Genomic DNA, 13,884 nt, shown 5'->3' with positions numbered 1-13,884 from the left:
TCAACACTCCCCCTTGCTCTCATGCTCACATCTCTGTCCTGGGATTACTGCAGTGTTCCAGTGAACATCAACGCAAGCTCAAGGAACAGCATCTCATCTACCGATTAGGCACACTACAGCCTGCCGGACTGAACATTGAGTTCAATAATTTCAGAGCATGACAGCACCCCATTTTACTTTCATTTTTAGTTATTTTTTCTTCTTTTTTTTTTTACATTCTTTTTTACATTTTTTACAATTTTTTTTTGCATTTATTTCATTTCATCTTAGTTTGTTCAGTTTGCTTACCCACCGTTTTTTATTTTCAGGTTTGCACTTGCTGCTGTTCAATATTCAGTGCATTAACACCTAATCTGTACTAATGCTTTGTCTTTCAACACACCATTAACATATTGTTTGCCTTTGCTCCGTGACCTTTTGGTCAGCTATGTGGCCTGGTCCAATCTACACCTCCTTTGTTATCTCTTGCCCCACCCCCACCTCACTTGCTTATAACCTGTGACTTTTCTAATATTTGTCAGTTCTGAAGAAGGGTCACTGACCCGAAACGTTAACTCTGCTTCTCTTTTCACAGATGCTGCCAGACCTGCTGAGTGGTTCCAGCATTTCTTGTTTTTATTTCAGGTACAGCACAAGTTGGAAACAGAGTAAAGCTCCCTCTACACTGTCCCCACCAAGCATTCCCAGGACAGGTACAGTATGGGGTTAGATAAAAAAGACAGGGTTAGATACAGAGGGAAGCTCCATCTATACAGTCCATATCAACCACTCTCAGGGCAGGTACAGCACAAGTTAGATACAGAGTAAATCTCTCTCTACTCTGTCCCATCAAGCATTCCCAGGACAGGTACAGTATGGGAGAGAGAGAAAGACAAAAAGAAAGAACTGAGAAAATGAGCAAAGCACATCTGCCTGAGCTCAAGAAGTTCATGGACAAGAAGCTGCCACGAAAACTGAATGGTGGGAAGGCATGTTCAAGGTATCCTGCATGGCTTCGATCTCTTCATGAATCTTACAGTGGAGGAATCTGTGGAGATGGCACCCGGTCGACAGCAAAATAACATTTTTTTTTAGATTTAGATTTTAGATTTAGATATACAGCACTGAAACAGGCCCTTCGGCCCACCAAGTCTGTGCCGACCATTAACCACCCATTTATACTAATCCTACACTAATCCCGTATTTCTACCACATCCTCACCTGCCCCTATATTTCCCTACCACCTACCTATACTAGTGGCAATTTATAATGGCCAATTCACCTATCAACCTGCAAGTCTTTTGGCTGTGGGAGGAAACCGGAGCACCCGGAGGAAACCCACGCAGACACAGGGAGAACTTGCAAACTCCACACAGGCAGGACCCAGAATTGAACCCGGGTCGCTGGAGCTGTGAGGCTGCGGTGCTAACCACTGCGCCACTGTGCCGCCCATTGGCATGTTGGCTATCAGAGGGTACAGCATCATCATGCTAGAAGCCTTAGAACGAGTATAGTGAAGACAGCTCTATTCCTAGAAACTTGGAAACGACATCATGGAGAAGGCCTACACGGAATTTTGAAGCATAATTTTACCTTGTTTTTTTTAAGGAGCAAGAGGGTGACTTGACTCATGAGCAGCAACCAGTCTCATTTTGTGAATACTTAATAATCTGTACTTGTGGTGCCTGAAAGAACATTAAATAAGTTTTTGTATGAAAGTGTACAGAGTAAAGCTCTCGCCACACTATCTAATTTGTAATGCTAGTTTAAGAATGAATGTAATTAGGTGCCTGCAGGTGATCAGAAGTTTCTGTCATTTAATATGCAGGGAGTGCTGGAGCTGAATCAACACCAGATGTAACTTGTTAAGGTCAATTAAAAGTCCCAGCTGTTTCAGTCACAAAAGAAATGCTTAACTATGGTTTTCAGTAGCTATCCATCTGTAGGGAATGATGAGTGTAGGCACAGGAAAACAGCCCTGTTTTAACAGCAAAATCCATTTGTGTTCCAAAGACTGTATACCTCCAATACTGGATTCACCCCTCACAACCATTTCAAGCTCCAAGCTATTAACACTGTAACTCCAAGTCTCGTAATATTGCAACTCCGGGTCTCGTATTGCAGCTGCACGTTATGGCAGAAATTCCAAAACTTTTGCCTCAGCTCATCTGCTGCTGCAACCCTCATCTGTGCCTTTGTTAGCTCCAGATCCAACCATTTCAATGCCCTTCTGGCCAGCCTTTCGTCTTCAACCCTCTGTAAACTTGAGGTTATCCAAGACTCTGCTGCCCGTATCCTAATTCATACCAAGCCCTGTTCAACCGCCACCCCCGTGCTTGCTGAACTGTATTGGCTCCCAGTCTGACAATACCCAATTTTAAAATTCTCATCCGTGTTTACAAATCCCTCCATGGTCCTGCCCTTCCCTATTCCAGCCTTACAGCCCTCCGAGATCTCTATACTCCTCCAATTCTGTATGTTAAGAGTTAATGCAAAATGTTACAACTATTCTTTAGTCAGTGCTGCTCTGAACTTGACTTTCCTGTTCCTCTTAAGCTTGCCATCCCTCACTCTGTGTATTGTTCCATCTCTCCAGCCTCACTGCGCTCAAATCAAAACTCCTTGTACCATCTCCTAATTCTCACTCCAAAGGTCCTGAGAACTGTGCAACTCAACTCCCTCAGTCTTCCCTTCCCTTAAAACTCAAATGTGGCAGCAGCTAAATCACTGCTTACTGATTCCTTCTGAATTTACTCATTTTAATCTTGTTAATGTCCTGTACTATGTACCTAAAACCTTTAAAGAAAAAAAAGAACTTGCATTTATATAACACTGTTCATGACCTCAGGACGTCCCAAGACGTTTTGCAGCCAATGAATTACTTTTGAAGCGTAGACACTGTTGTAATGTAGGAAACACAGCAGTCAATTTCTGCACAGCAAGATCCCACAAACAGCAATGAGCAGATTAACTGCTTTTTCAGTGATGTTGGTTGAGGGATAAATCATGACAAGGTGAGCAGGGAGAATGCATTATTCTGCAGAAAATCAAAGACAATGAGATCTTTAATGGCTGACTAAGAGGGCAGACAGTGCCTCAGTTTAAAGTCTCATTTGAAGACAGCACCTCCAACAGTGCAGCACTGCCTCAGTATTGCACTGGAACGTCAGCCTAGACGATGCACTCAAGTCTCTGGAGAGGGACCTTCACTCATAACCTCCTGATTCAGAGGCAGGACTGAATACTTATTAACATTAATGCACTTCTATATTTAACAGGTCTATTTATACGGCCCAATATGTCTTACTGTCTATACCATTCCGTACCTATCAGTCTATCCTGCATCGTGTATATTAAAGGTTAAACTGATCCAATCTGTCTGCACTATTTTACTGTTAAGCCACTGGTTGATGGCTTGCCTTTCATATAGCCTATTTCATCTTATCTCTATTCTCTGTATCTAACCCATATTTACCCAACCTGGGACATGGGTAGGTCAGCTACTTTACACAGAGTGTAACCCCCGCATGGGAGCTGCCACTGAGATACACATGAACCACACAGGAATAGAGAGGGGTAAATCACCCCCTTTACCTGCTATGCGCTGTGTAAGTTCTTCTGCCACCGTTCTCAGAAGTCTTACACCAAATTAAATCCCTGGTTCTGTCACACTGTCGTATTCACCCTTTTGTACAGAGTCCCAATCCTTCAGATGGTTCCTGAGAAATGCAGTAGACATGGAGAGGTGATGACATCAGCAGCGCAATGGGAAATAAGATACAGCCTTGGCTTTTTGCCAGAGCTCAATAAAGGTGCTGACTGGAGGGACTGACTGGGTTAAAATAAAACAGTCGGACTATGTCTCCCATCACTGGGGTTAATGACTGACAGCACAGTGACACTGATGAACTCAACAAATGATTCACTCACATGGGTAGGTCTTGACTTTGTGCATTAGTATACATTGGGTGACAGCGAGTCAGCAGCCTGTTTTACATCTCTTCCCATTTTATTTCCATTGAGGTCAATGGGAAAGATGTAAAATGGGTTGTTAAATCACTATCAAATAAAGTTAAGGTCTATCCCTACATATCTGGACCAGATCAAACTAAGCCAAAATATCAAAGAGGCAAAAATCAAACTCATTTTAATGACTGCTGAACAATTCATTGGTTTGAAGAATGATTTGGATGAGAACAGACTTTGTTTAAGTGCTGATAATTGAATCTTTGTCCTTGTCTAATTTAATCCTCCACTCAGGGACAACCTCCAAACAGACTCAACAGACACCGAGAACGAACTGATTGGGGAACACTTATTCATTTCATTTTGACACAAAGGCGCAAACATAGGTAACCAGTCCTGCAGCCATCCGAAAACATTCCTGCTCATTCTTTGTGAAAGCTCACGTGGAATTACCTGGGAAAGATGATTGAACTCCAGGACAGGCATGGTGAGAATTCTGAGTCACAAAGGGCGGATGCTCAGTGTGTCTTTGTGCAGAAGGAAGAGGAGGAGGAGAGGGTAGTACAGGAACATGAAAGGTAACAAGAGACACAGCACTCACAAAGTTAATGACCCCAGACAGCGTTGGACTGCCTGGATGTGAAGGAGCAGCAGCTGCTGGCTGTGGCAGACCAACTCGTTATATTTATTCTTAGGGATTGGGACACCAGGCACTGCTTCTTCCTCACTCCTAGATGCCCTCTGGGCATTGAGTCAGAACAGGGAATCCTAACCTCTTCCACTCAGCATAAACTGGGCAGAACCTGATCCAACCATTGTATTTACCTCTCTATTCCAACCCCCTCCCTCTCTGCGTTCTGACCCACAAATCCTTCCCCAGAATACCCCTGCCTCTGCCCCACCCTGCGACTGGAATGACTGTTGCCCTGATGGCCTCAGGGTCACCCAATCTTTGCAGACCCGAAGATGGCCAGCTACTCCTGGACGCCCGTTTCAAGCCGGCAGCTGGCCAGCAGAATATTAATGAGACCCGGACATTAAAATGGTGCAGGCTTCACAACACAGCCCCCAGGTGAGTGGTCTCCATGTCCCGTTATAGTGTGGGACTGAAGACACGCCAAGGTCAGACCAGGCAGGTTCCTCTATCTTACAGGATGTAACCTGGGATGTTTACAACAAATCAGCAGTTTGCATGCTTTATTCGGTTTCCCGGGTTGCCACTGCAGCATTCAAACTCACCATCTCCAGACTGCTGAACCTATACCATAACCACTAGACAAATATGACCTAACCGACAGATGCAGAGACAACCCAGCAACTGCATTGCATGACCAGTGGCAGAGTAGGTGACTACTACAATCACCCACAGGGACATCACAGGAGTCATGCACTTTGTCACCCATTGCCATGTTTTGCCAGACTTTCCACTTACATTCACTGCAATTGACACTGACATAGAAAGAATGTGCATTTCCATAGCGCCTTTCACGATCTCAGAATCTTCCAAAGTGCTTCACAGCCAGTGAATTCCTTTGAAGTATTGCCACTGTTAGAATGTAGAAAACACTGCAGCCAATTTGCAAGCAGACAGCTCCCACAAACAGCAAAGACCTGACAGTCTGCTTTAATGATGTTAGTTAGATAAATATGAGCTGGGACACCTGAGAAAACTCTCTTGCTCTCCTTCAAAACAGCGCCATAGGAAGTTTTATATCCATATGTGAGGGCAGATGGGGCCTCAGTTTAACATCTCATCTGAAAGATGGTATCACTGACAATGCAGCACTCCCTTAATACTACACTGGAGTGTCAGCCTTAATTATGTGCTCAAGTCTCTGGAGTGGGTTGTGAACCCCTAACATTCTGACTGATAGACAACGCTGATACTCACACTGAAAGGTTCACCTACTTCACCATTACAGAACATCACAGACTCTATGCATTTAGTCAGTCGGGCTCCATCCAACAAGATGATCGTACATGGAAGTAGGAATTCAGCTAAACTAAACTCCAAGGAGGGAAGATATATTTACAAGAAGCACACATTAGATACAGGATCATGACACCATAACCTGCAATTTACACTCCTTAGAAGCAGTGCTTTCTCCTGTTGGAGTGTGCAGTTGCCCCCATCCCCACAAGGCAATGCAGCTCAGTGACTTCACAAGAAGCATTTCAATTCAACGTAATCAATCGTATCACTCTTTGAAGGAGAAACAAGGATGAACCAATAGATCCTCAGAGATAGGTGTTTCTGGGCGCAATCAGTACATGTGTTTCCAGTCAAGCTCTCTCTTTCAGCATTTCAGAGGCAGCTGCACACTGAGTTCATGACAGCCCTTCCACTCAGTCAGTGGTCACATGTCGGACAGGTTAAACCAGTCTTTCAATGCTTTTACAAAAGGAGCACCGAGTGGTTCCTCTGGCATTAATAGAGAGAGGCAGCAGAAAATCTTCACACATTAATTGATCTGTTTAGCACCATTTCTATAGCTCTTGGGTCTAAAGGGATCAAAGGGTATGGGGAGAAAGCGGGAACAGGTTACTGAGTTGGATGATCAGCCATGATCATAATGAATGGTGGAGCAGGCTCGAAGGGCCGAATGGCCTACTCCTGCTCCTATTTTCTATGTTTCTACCCTTAGCTTGTGTAAATAGCCCAGACTGACACTCCAGTGCAGTGCTGAGGGAATGCTGCACTATCAGACATGCCTTCTTTCAGGTGAGACAATATCTGTCCTCTCAGGCGGATGTAAAGAATCTCACAGCACTATTCAAAGTGAAAAAGTCCTAGCCAATATTTATCCTTCAAGCAACACCTAAGAAACAGATTATCTGGTCATTTATTTCATTGCTGCTTTGGGAGCTTGCTGTGCACAATTTGGCTACTGATGCATTTCCTATATTACAACTGTGAATGCAGCTAAAAATAATCTTAATTGCCTGTAAAGCACTTTGGGAAGTTCGGAGGTTAAGTGTGCTGTACAAATCCAAACCTTTTCTTTCTTTCCAGGAGTGCTATCCATTAACACTGTGGATGCAGGCCAGACTCGATAATATCTTGTCCCCTCATTCTACAGCAAGTTGCCCACAGGGAAGATGATGAATAGTCTGCCTTGGACAACAATCTGTACGTTGTTGTTTCCCTGTGACAGCTTGAAAGTTGCCGAGAGGCAAGGACGTTCAGAGTTGCTGTGGTGAGCGTGACAATGTAGTCCTTGGCTGGCTGCAAGCAGCTAAATTCTGTCATAGGCTCCCGAGTGAAGGGAAAGCTGTGAAGGGGGTTTATCCTCCCAACATACTAAGGCAGCAGCGTGCCTACCTGTGACGTTGGCTCTGTGGCTAAGGGTGGGTGTGGTGATTCGGTCCGACCTGCCTCCCAATCTTTCTTCGTGTATTTTTAATTATAAGCATAGCAATTAAAAGTGTGGCATCCTTGGGCAGAAAATTCTAAAAATAACTGGACCACAAATAACCCTATACATACAAGGTGACACCTGTCCCAAAATAGACTGGGGAATTTTTTCTTTGAAAACAGACATTCCTCTTTTAAATGACAACTTGCTGCTCCCTGGAATGATGCTGTTTAAATGGGTGAACTAAAGGGACAGTACACCCATAAAGAGAACGTCAGAAAATTGAATGTGTTCTTATTACAAGAGCAGCAAATTGCATTGATATAGCACCTTCAACACAGTAAAATGTCTCAAGCAGCTTCATTGGAACGCAATCAGAAAAAACAGATACTGAGCCAATGAATGAGACAAGGGACCAAACACTTACTCAAAGAGCCAAAAGCAAAAATGCGGATGCTGGAAATCTGAAACAAAAACAGAAAATGCTGGAAATACTCAGCAGGTCAGGCAGCATCTGTGGAGACAGAAACAGAGGCCTGTGACTTTTCATCAGAATTCAAGATGTCCGCTGATATTACCGGACCTCCTGAGTATTTTCAGCATTTTTTGACTTAGTCAAAGAGGTAGTTTTTAAGTAGGGTCTTAAAGGAGGAGAGGTGTAGTGGCTTATGGAAGGAACTCCAGAGCTTAGGGCCCAAACAGCTCAGGTCAAGGAGGACATCCAATTACAAAAGATTATAGTATTATAATTAAGGTTTCCCCTACCTTAGGAGATAACCCCTTAAAGAGGACTACAAGAGCAAGTCAGAGGCTGGGAATTCTGTGGTGAGTAATTCACCTCCTGATTCCCCGCAACCTCCGCCTAGGACAAGGGGAGCAGATGCATGGGAACACCACCAACTGCAGGATCCCTTCCAAGCCATACACCATCCTGACTTGGAACTATATTGCTGTTCCGTCACTGTCGCTGGGTCAAAATCCTGGAACTCCCTTCCAAACAGCACTACCACCATCTTCTCAAGGGCAATTAGGGTTGGCCAATTAATGATGGCCTTGCCAGCGACACCAACATCCCAAGAACGAATAAAAAAAAAAATTAGACTTAATAAATGGAGAAAGGAAAACGTTTGAAAGGATATGGGAACAGGGTAGATAAATGTGATTACGACTACTTGCCCATGGGGAAAGTAAATGTTGGCATTGACTGGTTGGGCCGTATGGCAAGTTTCCATATTGTGGCGTCCGTATATAGGCTTGTTTGCAAATTTCTGCAGAATACAGAATGGGTCAGATCCTGTGGAGTTGGCTCCAGATCATTTGCCTGCCATCCCTCAACTCTGTTCTGTTCTAGTATCATCAGCAATGTCAACTCGGAAAATCTACCCTTCTGTAAGAGATATTAAACACTATACCCCTGTGCATCACACTATACACCTGTATATCACACTGTACCACTGTATACCCTTTTATATCAACCTATACCACTGTATAACCCTGTGCATCACACAATACAATATTATACCATTGTATATCACACTTCTTCTTCTTTGGCCTCCTTGTCTCGAGAGACAATGGGTAAGCGCATGGAGGTGGTCAGTGGTTTGTGGAGCAGCGCCTGGAGTGGCTATAAAGGCCAATTCTAGAGTGACAGACTCTTCCACAGGTGCTGCAGAAAAAATTGGTCGTCGGGGCTGTTACACAGTTGGCTCTCCCCTTGCGCTTCTGTCTTTTTTCCTGCCAACTGCTAAGTCTCTCCGACTCGCCACACTTTAGCCCCGCCTTTATGGCTGCCCGCCAGCTCTGGCGATCGCTGGCAACTGACTCCCACGACTTGTGATCAATGTTACAGGACTTCAAGTCGCGTTTGCAGACGTTATTAAAGCGGAGACATGGACGGCCAGTGGGTCTGATACCAGTGGCGAGCTCGCTGTACAATGTGTCCTTGGGGATCCTGCCATCTTCCATGCGGCTCACATGGCCAAGCCAACTCAAGCGCCGCTGACTCAGTAGTGTGTATAAGCTGGGGATGTTGGCCGCCTCAAGGACTTCTGTGTTGGAGATGCGATCCTGCCACCCGATGCCAAGGATTCTCCGGAGGCAGCGAAGATGGAATGAATTGAGACCACGCTCTTATCACACTATACCACTGTAAACCCCTTTATATCAACCTATGCCACTGTATAACCCTGTGCATCACATGATACAATACTATACCATTGTATATCACACAATACCATTGTATACCCCTGTGTATCACACTATACAACACTACACCCCTGCATATCACACTTTTTAAAATTAATTTGTGGGATGTGGGTTTTGCTGGCTAGGCCAGTATTTATTGCCCAACCCAAATTGCCCTCGAGAAAGTGGTGGTGAGCTGCCTCTTGGATCGCTGCAGTCCTTGGGGTGTAGTTACACCCACCTTACAGTGGCCCTGGTGGAACCAAAACTAAGCTTCACTTCGCAGGTTATTGCTGAGCATGTGCCAATTGATAGCACTGTCGACAACTCCTTCCATCACTTTGCTGATGATTGATAGTAGATTGATGGGGCAGTAATTGGTTGGGATGGGCTTGTCCTGCTTTTTTTGCACAGGACATACCTGGGCAACTTTCCACATTGCCGGATGGATACCAGTGGTAGTTGTACTGGAACAGCTTGGCGAGGGACGCAGCCAGTTCTGGAGCACAAGTTTTCGGTACTGTTGCCGGAATGTTGTCAGTACCCATGGCATTTGCAGTATCCAGTGTCTTCGTTCATTTCTTGATATCACATGGAGTGAATATACCCCTGTGCATCACTATACCACACTACAGCCCTGTTCATCACACCATAAAATATTATACCACTGCATATTACACTATACAATACTATATCCCTATATATCACACTATACCCCTATATCTCACATGATATCACATGATACCCCATGTATATCACACTACACTCATGCATATCACACTATGTAAAACTATACCCCTGTATGTCACACTATACCACTCTATATCCTCATGCATTATACTATACAAGCTATATGCCTGTATATCACAATAGATCACACTACACCCCTGTATATCACACTACACAACACTACAGAAGAGGTTTACCAGGATGTTGCCTGGTCTGGAGGGCATTAGCTATGAGGAGAGGTTGGATAAACTCGGATTGTTTTCACTGGAAAGACGGAGGTGGAGGGGCGACATGATAGAGGTTTACAAAGTTATGAGCGGCATGGACTGAGTGGATAGTCAGAAGCTTTTTCCCAGGGTGGAAGAGTCAGTTACTAGGGGACATAGGTTTAAGGTGCGAGGGGCAAAGTTTAGAGGGGATGTGCGAGGCAAGTTCTATACACAGAGGGTGGTGAGTGTCTGGAACATGCTGCCAGGGGAGGTGGTGGAAGCAGGTACGATAGCGACGTTTAAGAGGCATCTTGACAAATACATGAATAGGAAGGGAATAGAGGGATACGGACCCCAGAAGTGCAGAAGGTTTTAGTTTAGACAGGCATCACGATCGGCGCAGGGTTGAAGGGCCGAATGGCCTGTTCCTGTGCTGTTCTTTGTACACCCTTATATATAACACAATGTCACAATATACCCCTGTCTATCACACTAATCCTCTGCATATCATGCTATACCACACCGTACCCTTGTCTATCACACTATTCCTCTGTATATCACGCTATACCACACCATACCCTTGTCTATCACACTATACCTCACCAAACCCCAGTGCATCACACTATACAGTATAACCCTGTATATCACACCAAACCACACTACAGCATCATAGTATATAAAACAAAACCACAATATCCCCCTGCATATCACTCTATACCATACCTCTGTGCATCACACTATACCACACTATGCCCTGTACATCATACTATACAATACCATACCCCTGTGATTCACAGTGTACAAAACTATACCACAATATACCCATATGTATCACAGTATATCACACCATACCCCTGTGCATACCCCTGTATATCACATTATACCGCACCAAACCGCTGTATTTTTAAAATTCATTCATGGGATGTGGGCATCGCTGGCTAGGCCGGCATTTATTGCCCATCCCTAATTGCCCTCGAGAAGGTGGTGGTGAGCTGCCTTCTTGAACCACAGCAGTGCATGGGAGGTAGGTACACCCACAGTGCTGTTAGGAAGGGAGCTCCAGGATTTTGACCCAGCGACAGTGAAGGAACGGCGATATAGTTCCAAGTCAGGATGGTGTGTGACTTGGAGGGAAACGTGCAGGTGGTGGTGTTCCCATGCATTTGCTGCTCTTGTCCTTCTAGTTGGTAGAGGTCGCGGGTTTGAAAGGTGCTGTCTAAGGAGCCTTGGTGCATTGCTGCAGTGCATCTTGTAGATGGTACACACGGCTGCCACTGTGCGTCGATGGTGGAGGGACTGAATGTTCGTGGATGTGGTGCCAATCAAGTGGGCTGCTTTGTCACGGATGGTGTCAACCTTCTTGAGTGTTGTTGGAGCTGCACCCATCCAGGCAAGCAGAGAGTATTCCATCACACTCCTGATATCATATTATCTGTATCACACTATGCCACACTATACCTCTGCATATTACACCATACAACTCTATAGCACCGCAAACCATACTATACTACACCATACCCCACCATACCGCACTATACTGTACCACAAACTATACTGTATTGTGCTAGGCTATACGATGCTACATTCTACCATACATTCTATACACTATCACATACAGACTCGTATCTGTATAACTGGCAAACGTACACTTTGGAAATACATTTTCAGGTCAATTAAAAAGAATGGACGGGAAATGGTGGGTAAAGTAGCAAAATTTCCTGAGGTTCTCCACTGTTCACACTGTTACAACCAGGTGAGAAAAGTGTCTAGGGTTCCCTCTCAGCCTTCACCTGGTATTCCTATAACAGGGTTTAATTTTAAACACACCATGTTTTTAGCTCCCCCTTGGTGAATCCTTGTTCACCACTTTCCAATTATAAGGCAAAGAAACCAGCACAAACAGGCTTTCTTAGGTTTAAAGAAGAAAAGATGAAATTTATTAAACTTAAACTTAAACTCTAATTCGGTTGATACCTGCGGATACACGCGCCCACGCTAGCATGTATACGTGATACACACATGCAAATAGAGACAGAACACAGCAGAAGAAATAAAGTGGAAACGTTTGAGGCAATATCTGAAGAGTTGTTGTTATGGGTCTTCGAGCTCACTGTAGAGACCTTGATTGTAGGCAGATCTTTCTTTTCGTTGGGGCCCAGTACTCTTCTTAAACCTTGTTCACTGTAGAAGACTTTTCTCTCTTGGGGTTCATGTGTCTTCAGTGGATTCAGAGATTTGTGAGAAAGAGATGGGGAGCTGAAAGAGAACCCTAGACCTCTTTCTAACCTGGTCATAACAGAAATTTGGGTGCTAGTGTCCAGAATTGACCCACAGACAAACAAGAGAAATTGGAAGTGGGAAGCCAAATTGTTCCCAAGCAAAAAAAGAGCAAGATTTCAATACAGGTTTTCTTGTGGTTGTGTATGCTTGAATACTAACATGTCTGCAACTGATGTTAGTAGCTATCCAAGCCAGAGTGAAGTAACTTGGGATAAGTTAAAAGCACTGTCTATGGAGGAGTTGAGGAAAATGGCTGAGCAGTGTGGGATCACTGTACATGGCAAAGCTAGGAAGTCTGAACTCCTAAGGCTAGTGGCCAATCATTTTTCCCTTGAATCTGAAGAAGTAGAAGCAGGGTTAGAAACAGATTCTGACAGGGTATTGTTAGCAAAGATGCAAATGGAACAAAGGAAACTTGAATTAGAAGACAGGGAAAGAGAAAGAGAGAGACACAGGAAAGGGAGAAAGAGAGAGCCTTCCAGAAGGAACTTGAAGAAAAACAAAGATAGGAGAAGGAACAAGACAGAGAGGAGAGAGAGAGACAGAGACAGAATATTCCAGAAAGAATGCTAAGAAAGAGAGCTAAGGCAGTTTGAGTTAACTAGGGGGCAACAGAGTAACCCCAGTGAAAGCATGGCCAGTATGGAGGAGCGTAATTCAGGGCTGGGTACAGAATTGTTAAAACGAGTTCAATTAATTCCATAATTCAATGAGGAAAATGTAGAAGAACTTTTTGTGTCCTTTGAGAAACTGGCAAGGCAGCTAAAACGGCCAGTGAGATCTGGCCTCTTTTACTACAAAGCAAGCTAACTGGAAAAGCCCATGAGGTTTATTTCCTATTGCCAGGTGAGAGTTCATCAAATTATGAACTGACAAAAAGCGCTATCCTCAGGGCATATGAATTAGTACCTGAAGTCTATCACCAAAAGTTTAGAACACTCAAGAAGCAAGCCAATCAAACTTATCTGGAGTTTGAAAGAAGTAAGCAGCTGGATTTTGACCAGTAGCTGAGGGTTCTTAAAGTACAGCTCAGCTATGAGAATCTCAGGGATGTAGTTCTGTTAGGGGAATTTTAAAAATCTCTCCCACACTCCATAAAGACCCATGTCGAGGAGCAGCGGGTCCAGAGAGCCCGGCAAGTGGGCGTTCTGGCTGATGAGTTTGCTTTAATTTATAAGTCG

The 13,884-nt window shown here is 44.3% G+C and overlaps 1 protein-coding gene and 1 pseudogene across 2 annotated transcripts in view; one reads left to right on the top strand and one right to left on the bottom strand.

The window, feature by feature from the left end:
• The window catches only part of si:dkey-172j4.3 (diacylglycerol kinase eta), a 246,914-nt gene that overhangs the window by 110,469 nt on the left and 122,561 nt on the right, over positions 1 to 13,884 (bottom strand). The gene's annotated exons all lie outside the window — the stretch shown is intronic.
• On the top strand, positions 894 to 1,493 carry LOC137377810 (small nuclear ribonucleoprotein G-like; annotated as a pseudogene).

This window comes from Heterodontus francisci, chromosome 15 (assembly GCF_036365525.1).
Source record: "Heterodontus francisci isolate sHetFra1 chromosome 15, sHetFra1.hap1, whole genome shotgun sequence".
Classification (NCBI taxonomy): Eukaryota; Metazoa; Chordata; class Chondrichthyes; order Heterodontiformes; family Heterodontidae; genus Heterodontus; species Heterodontus francisci.
Note: the sequence above shows the minus strand (reverse complement) of the source record. Positions and strands in the feature narration are given on the sequence as shown.